The 21,153-nt window shown below is 40.7% G+C and overlaps 1 long non-coding RNA gene across 1 annotated transcript in view; it reads right to left on the minus strand.

Moving 5' to 3' along the window:
- Positions 1–18,639: 18,639 nt before the first annotated feature.
- The window catches only part of LOC109516474 (uncharacterized), a 30,846-nt gene continuing 28,332 nt past the window's right edge, over positions 18,640–21,153 (minus strand). Inside the window, exon 3 of the long non-coding RNA XR_002168346.1 lies at positions 18,640–18,896. This is a non-coding gene — a long non-coding RNA (uncharacterized LOC109516474). The remainder of the gene's footprint in view (positions 18,897–21,153) is intronic.

Below are 21,153 nucleotides of genomic sequence, written 5' to 3' on the forward strand. Positions count from 1 at the left end.
TCCAGGAATGACACAAGAAGGCTGTAATTATGCTTTGAAGTGACCGTTTTACTCTCATTTGGACCAGTTGGGCCAACTTGATCATTTAAAAAAATTCATATTCAGAAGCCAGTTTGACATTTGGTAGACTGGTCTATCTTGAGTAGAATGACAAAACGTCTCAAGAACCCATGTTTGAAACAATTCCAACGGATGTCTGCCATTTTGTTTTGAAGTGGCTCACTTGACGCAAATATAGATAGCATGAAATTGAGTACCTATGTCTATCGAGAAAAGATACTCAAAAAAATCTTCAGGAGATGTGCCAAAAAAGACCAAGAAGTCTACCAAATTTGAACCTCATATCCTAGACAAATGGACAAGGTTAAAAAGTTAAACATTTTGTTTGGTGTCATTACATGTCAGCGGCACATTTGAAAACTCGCACTGAAAAACCCGTAACGCTAACAAATCAAGGGAAAACACATAACCTCCCTTCTGAAACTCTGATTCCTATCAAACGTGCCACATTTCATGTTCCACTGGGCTGGCTCAGGCCTTCGGGCCTCCAGTTTGACACCTGTGCTTTAGCTTAGCCTCAGTGAAAAAAGAAAACAAAAAAAACAAACAAACAAGAGCGGCACTCTAATTGGCCGCCTTTAATTAGCCAGCTGAGGTCTCTCGTCCCTGCGGTCTGAGCACAGTTGAAGACTTGTCGGAACGAGGCCTTTCCTCAGCGCTGGGAACTCCTGATTGGGCCCTCAGCTTTTTTTTCGCCGACATTGCATTCGTTTGGTTGCACCGAAAATGGCAAGCAATCTTTTGCTCGGCGTGTGTGTGTGTGTGTGTGTGTGTGTGTTGTTTCGAGGTAACAGAGCGCCTCTGAGCCATTTGGAAAGCCTGTTGTTTGTTTTCTTTCGATGCTACCTCTTGCCCTCTGTGGGCCGCTAAAATGAGCACTCTCTAATTTAACTTATTTGATTTAGCGGGCAAATTAAATGCCCTCGTCACGTCGCGCTTCTCGGCATGGCGGAAGCATTAGCGCCCTGTGTTTGCTTTGATTTTTGTTTTTCCTTTTTTTTCAGAAAAGCAATCATTTCTCCCAAAGTGCATCTCTGTAACCGCATTTGCTCTGATTAGTGTCGTAAAAAGACGTCTCGCCGATTGGCCTTTCCGAGAAATAGCCGAGCGACATGAGCGCACTTGGGTCAATCGTGGCAGGTGTGTTGTTTATTTTTTTTTGTGTCCTTGCCGCCGTGATGAGAAACAGCTTCTCATTTTGCAGAGGCGGGAATGAACACTCAGCCTCCAGCGTGATTATTTTTGTTTTCATGTGGGGATCGACACTGCGGCTCACATTTATGGTCAACGCGCATCTTTAGACTTCAATACAGCATTATTGCAGCGATATATTTCTGCCAGAAGAGAGGATATGACCTTCATCCCACGCATGACGTTTGGTCATGTTTAAGTGTCGTCCAAGTGGCTGTAAGTCAAGGTTTATAAATTTGGTCGTGATCGGACAAAGTCACCGGTTAGAATTTGTATTTGAAGGGCCTCTGGAAATGGACAAACTGCCTTAAGTCGTTGTCTCAAACCAAAATGGGAGACTTTCTTTTCAGGCTTGCTTCTCGTGATAGACATTGCTGCCAGATAGCATGTGGCTAAGTCAAATGGGCTGCGGAGGATGACTTTTCAGAACGAATTCAAGGGAGCAAGCTTCCCTGTAAAATGGTCACTTTATACCAAAACGGTAGACTAACTCTTATTTTTTTTTTGTCATCTTTTGAAGGTTCCTGTGGTCCCAATCTTGATAAAATGCCCACTAAATTTGATTTTGCAAAGTGTAACTGGCTTTGATGAGGGCTGAATTTTCAAGCTCAGCGAAAAGACTTTCCAAATCCAATTAAAATAAACTCCATCTCTTCATAATGTAGCATTAGCGATATATTTATATATTAGGACCAATTTGTCTTTGAAACGTCCCTGGAAATGACAAATCATGCCAAAAGTTGTTGCTTCATACCAAAAACTTGAGATTTTTTATGTGTTTTGATTTGGCTGCGGGTGAGCAAGGACCCTTAGAAAATGGCCGCTTCAAACAAAATGGCAGACCCTCTGTAACTTTCCAGGCTTGGCTACCTGAGATGTTTTTTTTTTTTTTGTTTTGTTTTTTGTACGTCTCCTTATGCCTGCCGATGATGAAGTCAAACTGGCTTTTAGGACTGAATTTTCAAACTCAAACTTATTCGAGTTTTGTGTATTACGTGGAGTAATAAAACATTGGCGCTATGCTACATCCACATGACATGACAAAAACTCTTTACAATTTAGCATTGGCCATTTCATTGGGATTTTTTTTTTTTAATTTGGCAGTTGTTGAACACATTCTCTCAGAGGAGTTCAATTTTGAAGAAGTCCGGGAATTTGTCAAAAGACCCTAAAACGGGTTCTGCTCATGCTAGAAATTCCCTACAAAATTTCATGTTGCTTCAAGAAACTGGCTTCTGGGCTGAATTTCAGACTGAAATGGTATGTGGTCTTCCTGTATCTTATCAGGCATGGCGTCTTGAGACTTTTTTTTTTTTGTGGCTATACTCATGATAGACATACTGAATTTCATGTTGCACGGTGTCACTGGCTTCGGGGCTGTGAAATGTAATTTCGGCGTCATCAGTGCTACGATTCAAAAAATGTGTTTGAATGTTAATGAAGCCACCTCCATCTCCTCTGCCATTAGAGGCTCCTGGCGGCACTGATGCATGCTGGGAGAGGCGAGCGGGCGTGACGCGGGCCTGGCAGGCAGGCTTTAATGCAGCTCTCAGGCGTCCTCCTTCACCCCCGCCCCCCCACTAGGCCCCCCTATCCCCACTACTCTGCCACAGACGAGATTAAACGAGTTTTCAATGAGGAGGCCCATCACCCTGGCAACATCAGGCATGAATTACATGATGTGAAAATGTTGGTGTCAAAATGGGCAGGCCACGCCCACAAGTTCATCAGCCAATCAGGAGCAGAGAAGCAATCACGCAGCTGTATTTCACATCAAAGCAAGTAACGGCAAGTGATTTCTCAAGTATGGCGGCGGTCCGAGTGCGTTTCACTTCAGACCCCAAAGCCAGAGTGACTTTTGAGCTCAAGTTTGGTCAATAAATCTCATGAGTAGTCCAACAAAAACGTCTCAAGAAGCCATACTCGAAGAGGTTTTCCATTTTGGGTTGAAGTGACTCAATTGAGGCCAACCAGATAAAAATAAAAAAAATCAGCCCCAGAAGCTAGTTTGACTTCGCAATATGAAATGTGGCAGGGATGTCTATCATGAGTCCTAAGAAGCAATGCCGAAAAAGACTAAGGGAGTTCGGTCACTTTGTCTGAAGCAGCCATGTTGAGTTAAGTTTTGACTATTTCCACCATCCGCTCACAGACAAACTTGTCCTAGTTTTTGCGAATGTGTATTGAAAGTTATCTGCAGTAATAAGAGGCGGCAAGTGGGTCTAAGCTTCAACAAAGTAATTCCAGATCATTTCCTTTTAGGAAAAGTTGTTGTTTTCCCCCCCATTATCTTGCATACATGTTTCTTCTTCCCTCGAGTATGATTTTCTGTCTTCCTTCCGCGGCGAGGAAGTAAATTTAGAACGCTGCAGTTGGGATTGGATTCCTGAAGAGAAAAAAGGCAAAGTTGCTTTTATAGGACAAGCACTCCAGGATGCTCCCGCAGGCAAAGAAGCCAGCCTGCAGGCTTTGACTTATGAGGCGGCTGCGGCGGCCTCCTCCCATGATGCCTTGCTGCTCCGTAGAGAGGGTCCGGACGGGAGGGTCCAGGGAGACCAGTTAGTGAAGCCAAGTGACCCGCACCTCGGCCCATTAAAAGTTTGCATCGCAGCTTGTGGCTCAACAACAACAACAACAACTGTGGACAAGGGAGGGCTGCTGGCCGGCTGTCTGAACGCCGTCCTGAGAGGCCACATTGGGAAAAACAAAGCGGGGCCACCGGAGTCCCTCAGGAGTCCATCTGCAGTCCCTTCAGGAGCCAAGAACAAGAAACCACAAAGACTAAACACAACTTCAGCAAAATAACATCAGAAACATGTACAAACATCTGCTATCTATCTTGTTAGCTAGCTACCTACACTGTCTACCACCGGCCAGGCTAATTTTGAGTAGCCATGTGCAAAATGAACAACACAAATAACGGCTTGTTCATAATGGTAACAGACATTTCCAAAAGGAGTGAGATTCTTCTCTTATTGAAGATAAAAGAATAAAACAGCAACTATAAGAATTATAATGAAAGTGATGATTGAATAATAATATAATAAATAATCACAGCATCAACCACAATAATACTACTACATCCAAAAATGTAGCGCAGCTCATATTTTTTTTTGTCCCCTTCCCTCAAAATGCTCCAGATTTTAAAGCGCATGCTTGTCGGTGTCTATTTTGACGCTGCCGGTGAGCTAGCGCAAATCCGCCTAGCGCTCCACCCGCCATCCCTGCCGCGCCGCCTGCGAGATGGACTTAATTAAGGCCAAAGTCGTGCGGCAGAGGCGGTAAAGCCGCGGCTCTGCGCCGCTGATCCGGAAGGTGCGATGCAGGTATTTGCTCCAGCTGGGCGGCACGTGGGGCAAAGCGCTAACTTGCTAACGCCGGATTAGCGGCAAGGCCCTGTCAGCTCGCTTTCTCGCCGAAGGGGGGCCGCGTCAGGAGCTAGCGCGTCATCGGTGCTTTTAGGGAATTTTTTAAAACTTCCTGGGTGGGCTAGAGAAGCATTTAGAGGTGCACGCAGAATGATTCTACCTCTGTCAAGAGTTTTAACTTTTTTCTTGACGGACAGTTGTGACTTTTCGAGGACATAGTTTTACTCCTGTGACAATGGGGCAGTTCTGACATTTTATCGTTTTTCTTGGGAGATGATGGATAGCCGCAACAGCTTTGAAAAATACTCATTTTTGTTTTTACTTGTGTGCTGAGGGACAATTTCCCATTTATCAGATTTCACTCTCCATGGACAGTTACGATGTTTTTACGTTGTATTTCAGTGGCAATGGATAGTGAAGGCATTTTCTTGTTTTCTCGATTTTACTTCTTTGACGATGGGCATTTAGGCTAATTACAATATTTTAAAATGTCAATTTACTCCTGTGATAGTACACCATTTTACACATTTTCTTGTTTCACGTTAGTAATGTGAAAAATCTTTCCCTTTTTACTTCTGTGATAATGGACATTTTTGATAGTTGCGAAATTTGCTAATTTTCTCATTTTACGTCGGTGTTTATGAACATTTTCACCATTTTCTCGTTTTACTTCAGTGATGTTGACCATTTACAAAAATTACAAAATGTTCCAATTTTCTTGATTTATAAGTGGATACTTTGGACAGCTACGCAATTTTCTCATTTAATTTCAGTTTTGATGTTCAGTTTGTCATTTTGTATGTGTTGATGAACTGTTCCGACATTTTCTTATTCGACTATTGTGACAAGATTTTATTCGTTTGACTTTCATGATAATGGACACCTTCGACAATTAAGTTTTTGTTGTTTTATTTCTGTGATGGAAAGTTAAATAAACTTTTACTACGAACACTAAATTAACCTGCCAGGTATGTTTTTGGAATGTGGGAGGAAACTGGATTACCCGTCGAAAACACACCCAGGCACAGGGAGAACATCCCAACTCCATACATGAAAGCCGGAGCTGGAATTGAACACTGCACCTCTACACTGTGAGCCGGATGTGAAGAGTCAAGAAAACAAGAAAATCCCCTCCACCATCACAGAAGAAAATGAAAAATCAAGAATTTTATAACTGTACCATCCTGACTCCAGTAAAATGAGAAAATGGCCTCACTGTCCATCCCCACACAAACAAAACGAAATAAACAAGAAAATGTGACTGCTCATCATCGCAGAAGTCAAACGAAAACCAAGAAACAGAAAATGCACATTTGCAATCATTTGTGTTTTGTTCATGAGAACGGCATCGAAATGCAAACTGTGACAGCATATCTGCCGTTTGATGATCCACTTTTGCATTTGAACCAAGAGGAAGAAGAAGAAGTATTTGATGCAGTTACGACGAAGCGCTCACATTGCTTTGGTTCGCCGTGTTTTTGCGTCTCAAAGTGTCCGCCGAAGGCTTTTCGCCAAAGGATTTGCTTAAGTCGTACGGACGCTGATGAGGCTAAACTGAATCTCGGGCTTTAACAGAGATGCACAGAGGAAGAAGAAGAGCAAGACGAGGATGAAGAGCAGCCTGGAGATTGTCTTAATCCATACGGAAGATTTGCTCACACAAAGAGACGAAGACGACGCCGACTTTAGTCAAAATCTTTGCAAAGACTTCTAAAGTGATCAAATCATCATGTCCTTGTTTTGTTTTGTTTTGTTTTTTTAATATGCGATGAAGCAGCATGTGGCACGTCCACCAAGGTCATTTTGAGTTAATGTCAACCGTGGTATATTATCATTACAAAGTGCTCCACGTTTAATCTAAGATTGACTGTATACCAAACTCAACGCGACTCATGGTGAATATATTTTCATATTTTGATTTTATTTCAACCTCTCTGGCTTTCTCATGAATCTCCATGTTATCATTTTTTCCTTTCTTGCACTAAAAAGTCATTTTTATTGTCTCCACAAAGGCAATATAACAAGACTTTTAACTTTGCCTCTTTTGCATTTTACTTTTTATTGGTAACAAATGACAGGGGGGAAAAAAGAAAAAAAGCTACATTTTTTTACTGGGCATTTTAAATATTGGAGCTATATATTTTTATGATAAAAATATGATTTACTAATTCACATGTGAGTTAATTTACCAAGTTTGAAAATTAGTCCAATAAATAACATTTGTATTGTATAGATACAGGAATTTTAAGGCACATGAATTTATTCATGCGCAACACAAATTTAATTTAGTTTTTTTAATGAGCACTAAAGTAAACAAGTGCAAATTTCATTGTATCAGATTGCAATTTGCTGTTCAAGTAAATGTAACCATATTATTAAAAACTAATTATATAAAAAATGAATCACCATTTGACAGAGTAAGAAAGTGAGCATTCTAACAAAGATTTCACAAATTCAAGAAATGTCTTACTGAGCATTCTACTACATAACAATGAAGAAATACATTGGAACTATTTATTAATTTAGTACTTATTCAATTTGTCTTATTTATTGGAATTCAAATCTGATCCAGCTTGTGTTCAAATTGAAAATAGAAAAAAAAAAGTACTGTATGTACTGTATCGACACTATGTAAACATTAAAATGAATCCCACTCTGGCAAAGTCAATACAAAGTGAGCACAATGTTTGTATTATCGTTTAACTTCAGCATTTAATCACGTCAAAAAATAGAATAAGGTTCTTATCGCGCAGGCGGCGACATTCGGCTCACATCTTATTTATGAATCTATTCCTCCATACTATTAAAAAAAAAGAGGAGCCATTCTGATGATTTGGCCCGGGTATAAATTACATCCATTGAATTATAAAAATATTCATGTTTCTTCGCCGACAGTCGTCCGCCTTTTTCATGATTAATGCACCGACTTGGAAATAGTAACCACCAGTCTGACTTTCTTCCTTTTTTCATTTTTTTTTCTTTCTATGTTTCCGCCAGTCCACGTCCGATGTCACGGACCCCATTTTGGGTTGGTGGTGAAATACGAGGTTGCTAATCACCGTGAGCGACGAGCCAGGCCGCAGAGTTCACACCGTCTTAATTAGTTTGCCGCGTACGTGTAATTATTCGTGCATTTTTAAATTCACTTAAGGCGGCGCTCGCTAGCTGCTGGCTGGCTTCATTTGCGAGGATCTGGTTCAAGAATGTCCCGCAGTTACAAATCAATCCCACATTAGCCCCTCAAAGCTCCGCATAATTACACTGTTGTCTTTTTTTCTTTTCCCCCCACAGAGGAGAAATGAACCGATGGCATTTAAAAGCGGAAACCGGCTGCAGAGATACACCCAGAAATGTTCAGGCGTTGCAAAAATTGACTTTTTTCGAGCATTGAAGCAAACTTTATGCAACAAAAAAAATGGCATGCTAGGCTGATCTATCCATCCATCCATCCATTTTATGATTCGCTCCTCCTCACAAGGGTCGCGGGGGTTGCTGGAGCCAAACCCAGCCGTCTTCGGGCAGTAGGCAGGGGACACCCTGAACCGATTGCCAGCCAATCGCAGGGCACACACAGACGAACAACCATCCACGCTCAAACTCACACCTAGAGACAATTTAGAGTGTAGAATCAGCCTGCCATGCATATTTTTGGAATGTGGGAGAAAACCGGAGTACCCGGAGAAAACCCACGCATGCCCGGAGAGAACATGCAAACTCCACACAGGTAGGTCAAAGCTGGTAGTGAACTCTGTACCTCTGCACTGTGAGGTCGCCGCGCTAACCATTTGATTACCGGGCCACCCTAGGATGATTTAGCTTGCATTATATTATTTGATTCATCTGATTAAAATACATTTTGAAAACCCAAATCGTAAAATACAGAAAAAATAGGACATCTAAAACAATCCCTTAAAAAGTAATCACATGAATCTGTTCCAGGCTTCCCCCTAAAAACTACAAATAATTACATCTTTTACGGAAATTCTTTGAGGAAAATCACACCTCATTATTTAAAAAAAAAAAAAAAAAAAGCACACACAGTCATGTAAAAAATAAGTTTGTCACACCCTGTCATTTAAATGCTGCTGCTAATAGTGTATTAAGCAAACAGATGGATCTCAACAGCCAATCATATTGCAGCGGTGTGTGCCCTGCCTAGAACTCCAGTGGGATTCATAATAAACTCTCAACTCTTCTCTGAGCTCATCAGCACGGCACTAAGTAGTAATTTTACACAGAAGCTAAAAAATATATGCCAATGAGTACTCTTGCATTGTCGACCGACATGCTGTTGCTGAACCGTTTGTGTTCAGTCTGTTGCTTCAAAGGTCAAAGCATCGCAACATAGATGCTAATTAGCACTAGCACAAAGCTAGTGGCGTCTTTGTTGCAGCTGTTTGTTTTGAATACCAAAAGGTGTAAATCTGTTGCTTTTATGTTTAGTGTTCAAGTAAACTTCAGCTGGGAGGAACAATAAAAATATTTACAATCTGACCACAACATTTTCAGTTTCTCTTTTAAATCCCTTTCTTGCATCCAAACACATTAGATGTGCAGGGGCGGTGCCGCATAGAATGTCAGCCGGCCCTTGATTGCTGAAAATGGGTGGAATCATCCGCTTCGTTCTTATTCCACCAACGCAATATTAATGTGAAAACCGTGTTTAGAATTGTGGGGGCACATACAACATATTGCAAATAACACTTTTGACGCGAGACATTCAACAGCGATCCACTTCATAAACATAAGCACATTTTTAGTTCTTTTTCTATTCCGGAGAGAGACATGGTGGAGCAAATTTAAATATGAAAACAACATGCCGTCGACTTCCTGCGGTGGCAACATTGAAAAAAAAAAAATTAATGACAAGTTTGTACGTGGCAACTAATTGCCGGAGTGCTTTGATGGACCTTCATCGTCAAGCGTCACTTTTCAAACTCGGCGAGTGAGCGTGCGTTTGCTTTGCTCCAAGGTCTCGTCTGTAAAAGCAGCAAAACCTTCGCCACCTTTTCTCTCGTCAAATGTTGCTAACGAGGCTGCCATTCATTCGCCGCTGCAAACAAAACAAAACAAAACAAACAAGCGGCACAAAGAGCGGCGACGCAGCGAGGGCGACGCATTCAAAGTCAGCCTTCGCGTCTTTCGGAGGTTGCTCGTTGGAAGGTCTTACAAATGCAGCCAATCGCATCGCTTCGTGCTGAAAATATGATGAATATTCGGATTATTGACTCTGTCTTTAATTAATGACCCAACACAAAGGGAGAAATTTGCGTGATTTATCAAGACTTCGGAGCGACACGCAAGGATGTTTGGGAGGCCACAAAAAATCTTAAGGATGTAACAAGACATTCTATGCCTTCAAATAGACTTCCAAGTCATACAGTTGTGCCTATAATTGGACTTTACATTACATGTACTTGAAAAAAAAAAAAAAGAAGAAAAAATGCCATGTTGGAAGCAGCCTTTAAAATAAAACTCCTTTCTAAGGTCATCTGCCATCAAAGTGGCTTCCAAGTTCAGCAGTTGAGAGAATATAGACTTATAATTGGGGTTTATATTACGTTTGCTTGGGAGGTGGTGGGGGGGGGGCTCAATTGAAGGAGCCTTTAAATAAGACAGCATATAGAGGTTATCTGCCTTAACTGTTGTGTTGACATTAGTACATGCATTATTATTTTTCAGAGCTGAATGGCAGCATGCCAAAAAATAAATAAATAAAAATCACAAAGGAGAATTAAGATGCCATCTATTAAAATGTGAAAAGAAGGCTACATTTCAAGGAAACTTAAAATTCAAACGTCTTTATGACGTCATCTGCCATGGACTTGTTTGACAGATTTGGACATACTGTTTGTATTCTCTCAAGAACAACGTAAAAGAAAGCCACATTTGAAGGTTCATTTGAAGTTTTGGAGTGTCGTGAAATCACCGACCTTCAAATTGGCCACCAAAGAGACAGTGGACAAAGGTGACTTCTAATTGCACTTTTTTTTTTACCCAAAACACTACTCAGCCAAACCCACTTTGTGCGTTTGATTGATGCTAGTTTCATTAGCCTGCCTATGTTGCTTTCAATTGTGTGTTAGCATAAAGCTAGTGCACTTTTCGTAAGAGAAAGTGATTTGACAAAATAAAAAAAGACAATTCCACTTTGCGTATGTTCATATTGTACAATACACTTCAACTGGAGTGGTGAAAAACATCTCTTTGGCCTTTCAAAGTCATCAACGACGACACGGGTGGTCGTCGCCGTTTCTGACAATGCCCTGGAAGGAAGCAGGTGGTATATGAAGTCAGTCCATTTCCTGTCTGTATGTCAAATCTTCCCAGCCGCATTCACGGCTCAAATAAAAACATCTGGTAGCGTCCGCGCATGAGTTTGATATCCTGCTGCGGCGGGCTTTATCCGTCGCCTGCATCGCGCACGAATAACACCTCGGGCCGCCCGCCCGGCCGCCTTCCCAAATCTCATTAAGTCACAAAACACGGGCCAGCCTGCAATTGCGTTTTATGTTTCTCCATGTACACTTGCATCAAAATAAAATAAAATGTTTTAAAAAAGCTCCAGCCCGCGGCGCCGATATCAAATCATTACTTTTATTAACGGTCAGATGGCTTTTTAATAGAATCACTTCATTGCCTGGCTCTGACTCGGGGAAATTTCATCCCCGCTTTTTTTGTTGTTTTTCATTTTTGCGTCGATTGGCTGGCGTCGTCGCTTCTCGCCCGTCGCTTCTCGCGCCGTCCTGATGATTTGCTCGCAGGTAAAGTGGCGTTTTCACCACCAACTGCAACCATTAAACGTGAGGCGGAGGCGGATGGAAAAAAAAAAAATCAAACTGCAAAACACAAACAGACTGAAGGAGAAGGTGAAATTGCAGAGACGACCTGACCTCTTGAAAGTCAGACGGCACTTGAAGGCATCACGCTTGGTTATTTAGAATTTTAATATTAATACATTTTTCCTTAATTTCTGATCGTGACATCATCTGCCTTCAAATGCAGCAGAATTGAAAAAAAAAATTGACTTGAATTTGTGGACTTTATATCCTTTTTAATACAATTCTGAAAAGACATTTGCAGTTGAAGGAGGCTTCAAAATTGGATCAAATGATCAACCTCCAACACAAATCGGGAATCATATTTAGACTGTGTTTCTTGCATCTATGAGGAAAAAAAATACAAAAGGCTTCGAACTTCGTATACCGACAGTTTGATGTCATACCATGAAGCTTGCAACTATAATTTAGTTGACGTCCCCGAAGCCTAAAATTCCAAATATGTCATGTATCTTGGTGCTGAATAGTGACTGAGTGTCTGGAAGTAAAACAGCAATTATCAAGCCAAAGTGCGAGAGCGTGATGCGCTAAAAGAGCCAAATAATTGGATTCGGAGTATGAAACGTTTAGGGAGAACGCACCTTGTGAAGAAAGTTTATTTGTCGCTAACCTTTGATTAGCGCCAGGAGGTTCGGGCGAAAGGAGCTAATTATTGTCAAGATCAAGCGTTTAGCCGTCTCATTATCCGCTTGTCATTTCGCCTCGTGTCCCCGCGCTGGATGTGCTCTCCTCGCCTTCGGGAACACCAACAAGTCTGTTCGTGGGCGTCAATTAGACCCCATCGCCATCATCACCGCTGCCGTAATGGCGATAACAACGCGTCTAATTGGAGCACCAAAAGTTGCACCACGCTGGACTTTTAGTCAAGATCAGTCGCACGCCAGCCTGGTCATTAAAGAAAGGTCAACATTCGGTTGTCGGTTCTCCCTTGTGTTACATTTTTCGTTGTTTTGCGTTTTGCCGTTTGTCAATAATAATAATAATAATAATAATCCATGTTCTAATCTTATCCTCACAAGGGTCGCGGGCAATACTACTACTACTATTGAGCTTTTCCCCCTAAAAATATTAGTTTTTCCTCATGAAAATCTTAAAAAAACAAAACAAAACACACTCACGGTTGAAAAGACATTTTTCTAAAAGGAAAAAAAAAAAAAAAAAAAAGCATCACTCCTCTGTCCGGTCCATCAAAAACAGGCCCCGTCTCCCACTCCCCCTTCCCCTCCGGCTGTGTGAATATTTGATGGGCAGCGATATGACGCCTCACCTGCAGCTGTGTGAAGAAGAAGAAGAAAAAAAGACTTTTATTATTCTTTGATTTGAGCTGGCTCACTCTGTCACTTTCCCACTGTGAATTATTAACCGGGCCGCACGGAGACGTGCAAGGCGGCGACGTTCGATACGTGATGTTTCCTCACCCTGACACTTCAAAGCCCGTCGACTTCACGGAAAATGTTGCGGCCAGCTAACGTGTGTTGCATGATGGGCCGGGCTAATTTGTGTCGTCGTAAGGAGAAGACAAGATTGTTTTGGCCGCCACTGCAACGTATTACATGGTAGATAGAGTGGAAAAGCTATTTTAGATGAATGAGGTATACCTGTTCGCCAACCGACCAAGGGACTGCCCAAATAACTAACTAGCTAACTATCCATCTAGCTAGCTAGCTAACTAACAAACAAGACTGACCGCCTGAGTGACCAACAGACCTACCGACTTTTCGGCCAATCAACGAACCAACCCATCAGCCAAGAAACAAAATGAACGAACCAATCGCCTGGCTGATTAATTTACCGACAAACCAAACTGCCAACTTAATACAGACGGACTGACCAAATCACTGACCAACCGATGTACCGATGGACTGACGAAGAAACTGATCACCGAACCAAGCTACAAACCAACAAAAATACTGACAACTAAAGAGCTAAGTGCCGGCTGAATGACGGATAGACTGGCCAGCTAACTGACCGATGAATTTTGGGATCAATTTGGCAGCTTACTGATTTACTCATCAACTAACGGACCAACAGAATGACGAAGCGGCCGCCTGACAGATTGACTGCTTGATTAACCACACAACTTCATGGCAAAAAATAAAAAATACAGACTTACCAACAAATGAAATGAATGGCTGACCGACCAACTGACTGGTCGCTGATTAACTGAACATAAGAGCTGTGCATGTTTGATACCACTTTTTACAGACCAATACCAAAACAAGTATTCACGCTTTGATGATGTACCGATATCAAGTAGCAATACTTCCAATACTTTTATGATAAAAATATTTTTAAAATAATTTAACGCAAAAATAATACAACGTGAACATTACCATTCTTTCTGAGGAGGACTTACTCAATGTCAGATTTTTTTTTTGCCTGAAGTGGCTGTTATCGGCAACCTCGACTAGTACTCGATACAGTACCTTAAAATTAGGCTGGTATCAGCTCGATACCGATGTGTATCAGTACTCGCCAATCCCTAATAAGGGCAAAGCTTATTATTTCATCTTCGAACACCTGCAACTTTACTGGTTTTTATTTTTTCACTTCTTCCTGCCCCCACCCCCCCCCTCCACCCCCACCCACTCCCTCTACGTAACGAGCTTGGCCCGGCCGACCTTCTGGCCCAGGCGAACATTTGCTTTAAATCAGTCCATAACGCAACGTCTTTCAGCAAAGGCGGTAATTATTTTGCTCTTTGCGCCGAGGCCTCAGCCAGATGGGGAAAACAACATTGATGTGTCACAAAAGACAAGCGAGAGGGGGAGGCGTTATGGACAAAAGGTCAGCGTCTCTTTGTGCTGGGAGGCCACGGCGCGCTTGTCCTCGTGTGCCGTTTATTGATCTCGGCCCAATGACGTCGCCTACAACACCGGCATAAGCACTAAATACCTTGCCTCTACCGCAAGCGGCTTCGTTTGTCACTTGTCTTCCCTCCTTGCTCGGTGATAACAACATTCAACGCACACGAGACGTTTGTACAAGTAGCGTATAATTGTGTAGCGACTGAAATTGTAGTCAAATTCCAAGCAGTGGAAAGGCAGACGAGACGTCCGGCTGTCATTTGATGCTTGCTGAGTTTTATGCAGTATATATAGAATTATTCATCCATCCATTTTCTGATCCACTTATCCTCACACAGGTCGCGGGCGTGCTGGATCCTCTCCCAGCTGTCTTCGGGCAGTAGGCGAGGGACACCCTGAACTGCTTGCCAGCCAATCGCAGGACACACAGAAACAAACAACCATCTGCGCTCACACTCTCACCTAGGGACAATTGAGAGTGTTCAATCAGCCTGCCATGCATGTTTTTGGAATGTGGGAGGAAACCGGAGTACCCAGAGAAAACCCACGCAGGCACGGGAAGAACACGTAAACCACACAGGAAGGCCGGAGCTGGGATCGAACCCACGACCTCTGCACTGTGAGGCCGGCGTGCTAACCAGTTGCTCACCGTGCCCCCATATATGTACATATGCAGTATATATTATTGATTTTTAAAGCAACGTTTTTTTAGTGCCTGGGAATTTAATATTCCAATTAAGAAACAAAAAAAAAAATCATTTTCATTTAACCCTTTCAGGTTACAGCAATTGCTACAGTAGACAGCTTACCATGTTATCAGGTTACAGCAGGGGTGTCAAACCCATTTTTGTCGTGGGCCACATTGTAGTTAGCATTTCCATTGGAGGGCTGTTATGACTGAAACCATCCAAAGAAGTCAAGAATAACTGTTGATTCAACTCTTGTTTAAGTTACTATCATTGGGGGGGGGGGGTGGTGGTGGTAACCAGAAAATGCTTAGAATATCTCTCTTATTTATTACAAATGAGAATTTTAGCATCATGGAAGTTGACATGTTTGATCTGTTTTCGCGGGCCACATAAAATGATGTGGCGGGCCAGATTTGGCCCCCGGGCCTTGAGTTTGACACATTTGGGTTACAGGGTGCACGAAAGGGGTAATATACAGTTGTCTTGTCCACGTTCTAGTTTTGGTATAGCATCAACATATATACTGTAAGTTAGTGCAAGGGTGGGAAATTCATTTTGCAAGGGGCCCCCACATGAACGCTTGGAACTCTTGACAAGGGCCGAGCCAACATGCTCACATTTAATTTGTCCATAGTATTTTGAAAAAGCATCTGGTGTGGTGCTAAAACTACAAAACATGAACACGGACTGAATTAAACTCACAGGTCAAATCACCCGCCACTTACGTAATTGGCTGCTGTACCTAATGAAGCGGCCTTGGGGGTGTTGTGGCCCATCAAAGCTGCTTGCGTCTCCAAGGAATGACATCACATCTTTCACACCGCCACTCGCCCGGCCCTCCAGTCACGTTTGCACGCTGGCAATTAGATTGGGATGTTTTGTAGCCGCCCCTCGTCACCCCCCCCCGGCTAACGGGAGGACACTGATGAAAACTAATGCTCTAATTTGGTTGCCATATTGCCACCTGACTATTAGATTTTTGCCCTTTGTCCCGCTCGCCAGCCACTGTGCTGCTTGGCTAACGCAATTAGCCGCCACCGCTGTGTTATTGCTTCATGTTCGCACCCAGAGGACACTTTTCATAATAAGATGAGGAAGAGGAGGAGGAGGAGGAGGGGGGGAACACGTTCGATTCCGGCGACCCCCTCAAAAATCGCCATTTTTTTTTTTCCTGAAGCAAAAGTACCAATATCGGCTAACTTTTTAAAAAAGTGTTGAGCACAAGGAAAACACACATAAGTAGTCCTTGGACATCGCTGCAAAAGTCAAACACACAAAAAAATCAACTTTTATCGAAATTAATTCTGCGGAATTTAAAGTGAACACTATTACCTTAATTAAAGCAAAATGATTCATGTTTGTCGAAACGTTTCTTCGATCTAGCGGTCACCTGTGTGCTCTTGAAAAGATGATTTTCATGGTGAATTGTGAATGGCGAATGAGTGTATGATGATGGGGACTGTGTTCATTCCGTTTCAGTCAAGCACAAGGGGAAAAAAAAAAAAAGGAGCAACTTTCATCGGCCAGGAATATATATATATAAAATGCAGCCATGCGCAAAGTTAGATGAGACTCTGCGAAAGAGATTCTTGCCCTAAAATAGGACGCGTCTGAATGGATAGACAGTTTTACCTGATACGTGGGTGGATGAACAGTTTGCATTGGATAGTTGTATTATTTCCTAGCATGCTTTTCAATTGCTGTTATTTGATGCTTTTTAAAATTTTAGCTCCATTACAATTTATTCTCTGTATTTATACTTTCATTTAAATTCCAGTATTTATTTTTCACTCCATTTTTTTTGTCTGAATGTAAGCTAATATTGAACTCTCATCCAAGTATGAAACCCTCACATCTTTCTACACTTCTTTTTATTGTATCCTATTTTTTCTTCTTTTTTTAAATTTTTTTTTTTTTTTATTATTAGCAGTCAATACATCTCGAGTAGAAAGTGCAACCCGCCAGATGAGGTCAGCGCACACCGTGCAGCAATCGTTACAAATGGCATCCAGACTGTGTAAACTTTTGTGTTCTTCTCTGCCCGGATGAACACAAAACATCAATAAAGCGCAACAAAAGCTACTTTTTGCTTAAATCTTCCCTTTGTTGGTCCTGAGGGGCTGCAATATCAACACCAGCCTGTGCCAATATCCCCCCCCCCCCACACACACACACACACACGCACACGCACATCTTGTGTGCGCCTTCGGGCAGGTCTCTGTTCAATACGGGATGAATACTTGATGCCGTTGTGCATTATTCAAGCATCATGATAATGTCAGTTAAGATTACTTAAAAAAAAAAAAAAATCATGTCTTTTACAGGACACGCCTCCCCTCTCCCTTGAAATACACCCACAAATCACCAGATGAGGAAAACTTGATGAGGCTCCACTTCAACAAAAGATAAGGAAGCCTGAGAAATAAAGTAGGATGCTTACAAATAAAGCCAATAGACTTTACGTTCTATTTGTGGCATGATTAAATGCCAAAAGTTATTCAAGCCTGACTTGTTTTGGAAATTGGAGCTTAACAGAAACACAAACATATTTAACCAGGATGAATGTGAACTTAAAAGTGATTTTGATAAAACATTCTTGTGATGCGGAAGTTATGATCCACTTCTGTCAAGTCTGCCGAGCAACAAGGAAACAGGAAAATTTGAAATTTGACCACGATAAAAAATAAAACAAAAATCATAATCAGTAATTTTCTTACTCTGTCCTCGTGAGTTACTAAATGTACCAAAATTGTTACGTTTAAATTGAAAAATGTAAAGGTTAAAAATGAAATTAGGTTACGAAGCTGTTATTGGGCAGTTATAATTCAGACCTATGAAATCTGCAATCGATATCTGTCAGAATGTTTGCATGATACTACCTTCCCCTTAGTGGCCATTGTATGCACCCAAGGAGCAGGACGATGTCCAGTGAATTGAAGTAAAAAGTATAACAAAAACAACCTAATTTCGTACATTCTATGTAATTATACATTACTGTTTTTTTAAATATAAAATACAGTCCTAAAACGTGCTATTTTCCGCATTAAAAAAAAAGAATTGAGCACAATATAACGTGTTTCCTGCACATACATACAATCACGTGTGATTTCGCAGAGTCAGTCTTTAGCTTGTATGCACACGGGGATCTTCGTAGTCACGTCCTGTTGTGTACAAACCGACAGTGACGATGATGACGATGATGAAAATGACGACGATGAGGCCTTTACGGCCACATGAGTATCAAAATAAAGATGTTAGCCCGGCCGGGCCTAATGTGCCGCATCCGTCAAAACGTGGCTAATGGTCACATTTCATGCGTGTCCATCCTCAGCCAAGAAGAAGAAAATAAAACACACAGTGCATACATACACAAACACACACACATACATATATAATATATATATATATATACACACACACACACATATACATATACACACACCTACATATATACATGTATATAATTATTCATTCTTCTTTTTATATCAATTGTCTCATATTCATTATAAATACTGCATTTCTTGAATACATTTAATGAGTTGATCAAAATCCAAAACAAGAACAGACCGTTATATTACTATATTTTAAAAGTATATCGAATATATCTTCTCAACTTTGATTTTTGTAGTTTGTTTGTAAAATACTGGAGTACCATGACCTAATTTCTGTATTTATTTATGGACACGTGGAGATTAATGATGGAAAAAGACAGTTAAAATGCAAAACACGCTCGAAGCAAACTTACGCAATGACTGTCTTGTCATATACGTTGTCCATGACATATAATAAGCAATTAAACAGAGACACAACATATTACTATGATGTATTTTCGTGCTTCATTTTCTTCCATTTTGGCCAATTTTTACACACTCGTGATCACAGTATCCACATTTATCCTGCAATCCTTCCATGATTCATTTCTGCAGAGATTGCATGTGAATGCTGAAAAGATGACATGTTCAGAAATGTTAAATGCGAGACTGAATAAAAGGATAATTGCAAAATGTCTCCATGAATTTAACCCTTCCATGCACCCTGTAATGTGATAACGTGATAAACTGTCCACTGTAGCAACTGCTGCACCTGAAAGGGTTAAGGATTTGGTGTATGGAAAATGTGGGAATTTGGAGATTTCAAGTTAGAATGATTTGAGAAATGTGGAAACAGGAGGCCCGATAGTGAAATATGCGCATTCATTTGGGAAGTTTGACAGAGAATATGCAATCCTGAAAAATGGGGGGAATTTGGGAGATGTGATTGTTTAGTTCCCAAAATGTTGTCAACAAGCATTGTGTTTTGAAATCTAAATTGCTTGAATCTGTTGGGAAATGTCGAATGAAGAGGTGTAAAAACGTCTGCATTAATTGGGAAATTGGAATAATTGGAAAACGGGGAACACTGAAAAATCTGGGAAGCTGTGGAATGCGGTATTGGAAAATAGAGTTTCTATGGTGGCATGAAAAGAAGTGAACGCTTTCAAGTAGCAGTGCTTTGAGTCTGTGGAAAGCAGGAGGTCAGCCAGTAAAATGTCTGCATTCATTTGGGAGTGTCGGTAATGTTGAATCGAAAAAAAAATTGAGAATTTGGGGGAAGTTAAAACAGTTTCCAGGATGTTGTGATTGAGTTCAACATATTGAGGTTGGAAGGGCTTGTTTTTTTTGTTTTTTTTGCATTTGAATGGTATGAATCACATGTCAAATATGGAAGGATGACAAATGTGGGTGCCATAATGAAATAAAAGACTTGACAAAATAGAAGAAATGCTCGAATAACGTAAACAAAATGTACATTTTCAAATCATGACAACACCGCAAGCTCAGCTTGGATCTTGCCTTATAAAGTATATGTGACGCTTTTCACATAAAAATACAGTATGTAATAAAAATAAAAAATAAAATTAAATTAAAAAAAGAGAGGTAACCCCGCAAGATGATTGACAGGACGACGTCAGGCTGCCTTTAAAGACGAGCCGAGATGTGTTGGATGGAAATGAGGATGAATTTCCATCTCTGGAAATACATACGCTCCACATCATAAATGCACATTCATATGGAAATCCTGTGTTATTTGCATTTCAGATGAATGCTGAACCGCGAGCGCGCGCGCGCGCACACACACACACACACACACACACACACACACACACACACACGGCACGTAATTTGCAACGAAAGCTGCCTTGGGAAGTGGGCGTGGGGGGGGGGCTGCTCTCGAGTGTCGTTAATAAGCTTGGAAATCTCGACGGGTTTGCGACGCGTGACCTTGCATCTTCTAGCACCCACTCATGACAAAAAAAAAAAATCTGCATTGTATTATATTGTCAAAAGTGTTTTTTATTTGTTTTCCAATGTAAAAACTAAACTGCATGTTGATATGTATTTTATTTGAGTAATATTTGTTATTTTCTTTTTTGTATTTTGAAAAAAATAAACCTTGCTTCAAATATTTTTGGTGTTGATATTGATTAATGTATCTATCATTTTATTTAAAAACATTTTCATGTATCAAATGTTTTATTTTAAAAAAGGCGCTTCACTTCTTTAATTTTTAATCTATTCATGTATTTAATCAAAACAAAATGTTTCCTCATTTCAAAATCTTTACTTTCAGTTTCAATATTTTTCATAACTTATTTTCTCAATTTATTAATAAAAATCTTGATCCTGTAAAAAAATATTTTTCGTTTTGTTTTTATCGTTAATTCTCTATCAATTAAATCATGACATAAAATTCTTTTTTTTAAAATATATGTTCAAGTCATTCTTGTCTATTATTTTACTTTAAGGAATGAAGAAACAAATAGTTTTTAATTGATGGAGTTAATTTAGTGACATGTTTTTAATTTTGTTACATTCATCTTTTGCATTTAATTATTTTATGGTAAAGAAAAACCGTGTTGTATTTGTATCATTTTCAAATGTTATTTTTAAAATCAAATCATTCCATTGAAATTCATTAAACGTTGCTCTTTTTCCAGATTCGTTTGTTTAACTGGCCCCACCCACATCATTTGCATATGCCAGAATCATCCAAAACGTGCAGATGTGACGTTCGGGAACATGTTGACAGAGAAATAAAGCGTCGGTTGGGGTGCAGGGGTTAACCAGTTCCAGGGCTTCACAGGCGCACTTATGACAATTGTTATTTTCCGTGTGAGAAAATAGATAATAGGGTCTAAAAGTAGCCCGCATTTGGTGCT

This window comes from Hippocampus comes, unplaced genomic scaffold, assembly GCF_001891065.2.
Source record: "Hippocampus comes isolate QL1 unplaced genomic scaffold, H_comes_QL1_v1.1 scaffold83, whole genome shotgun sequence".
NCBI lineage: Eukaryota > Metazoa > Chordata > Actinopteri > Syngnathiformes > Syngnathidae > Hippocampus > Hippocampus comes.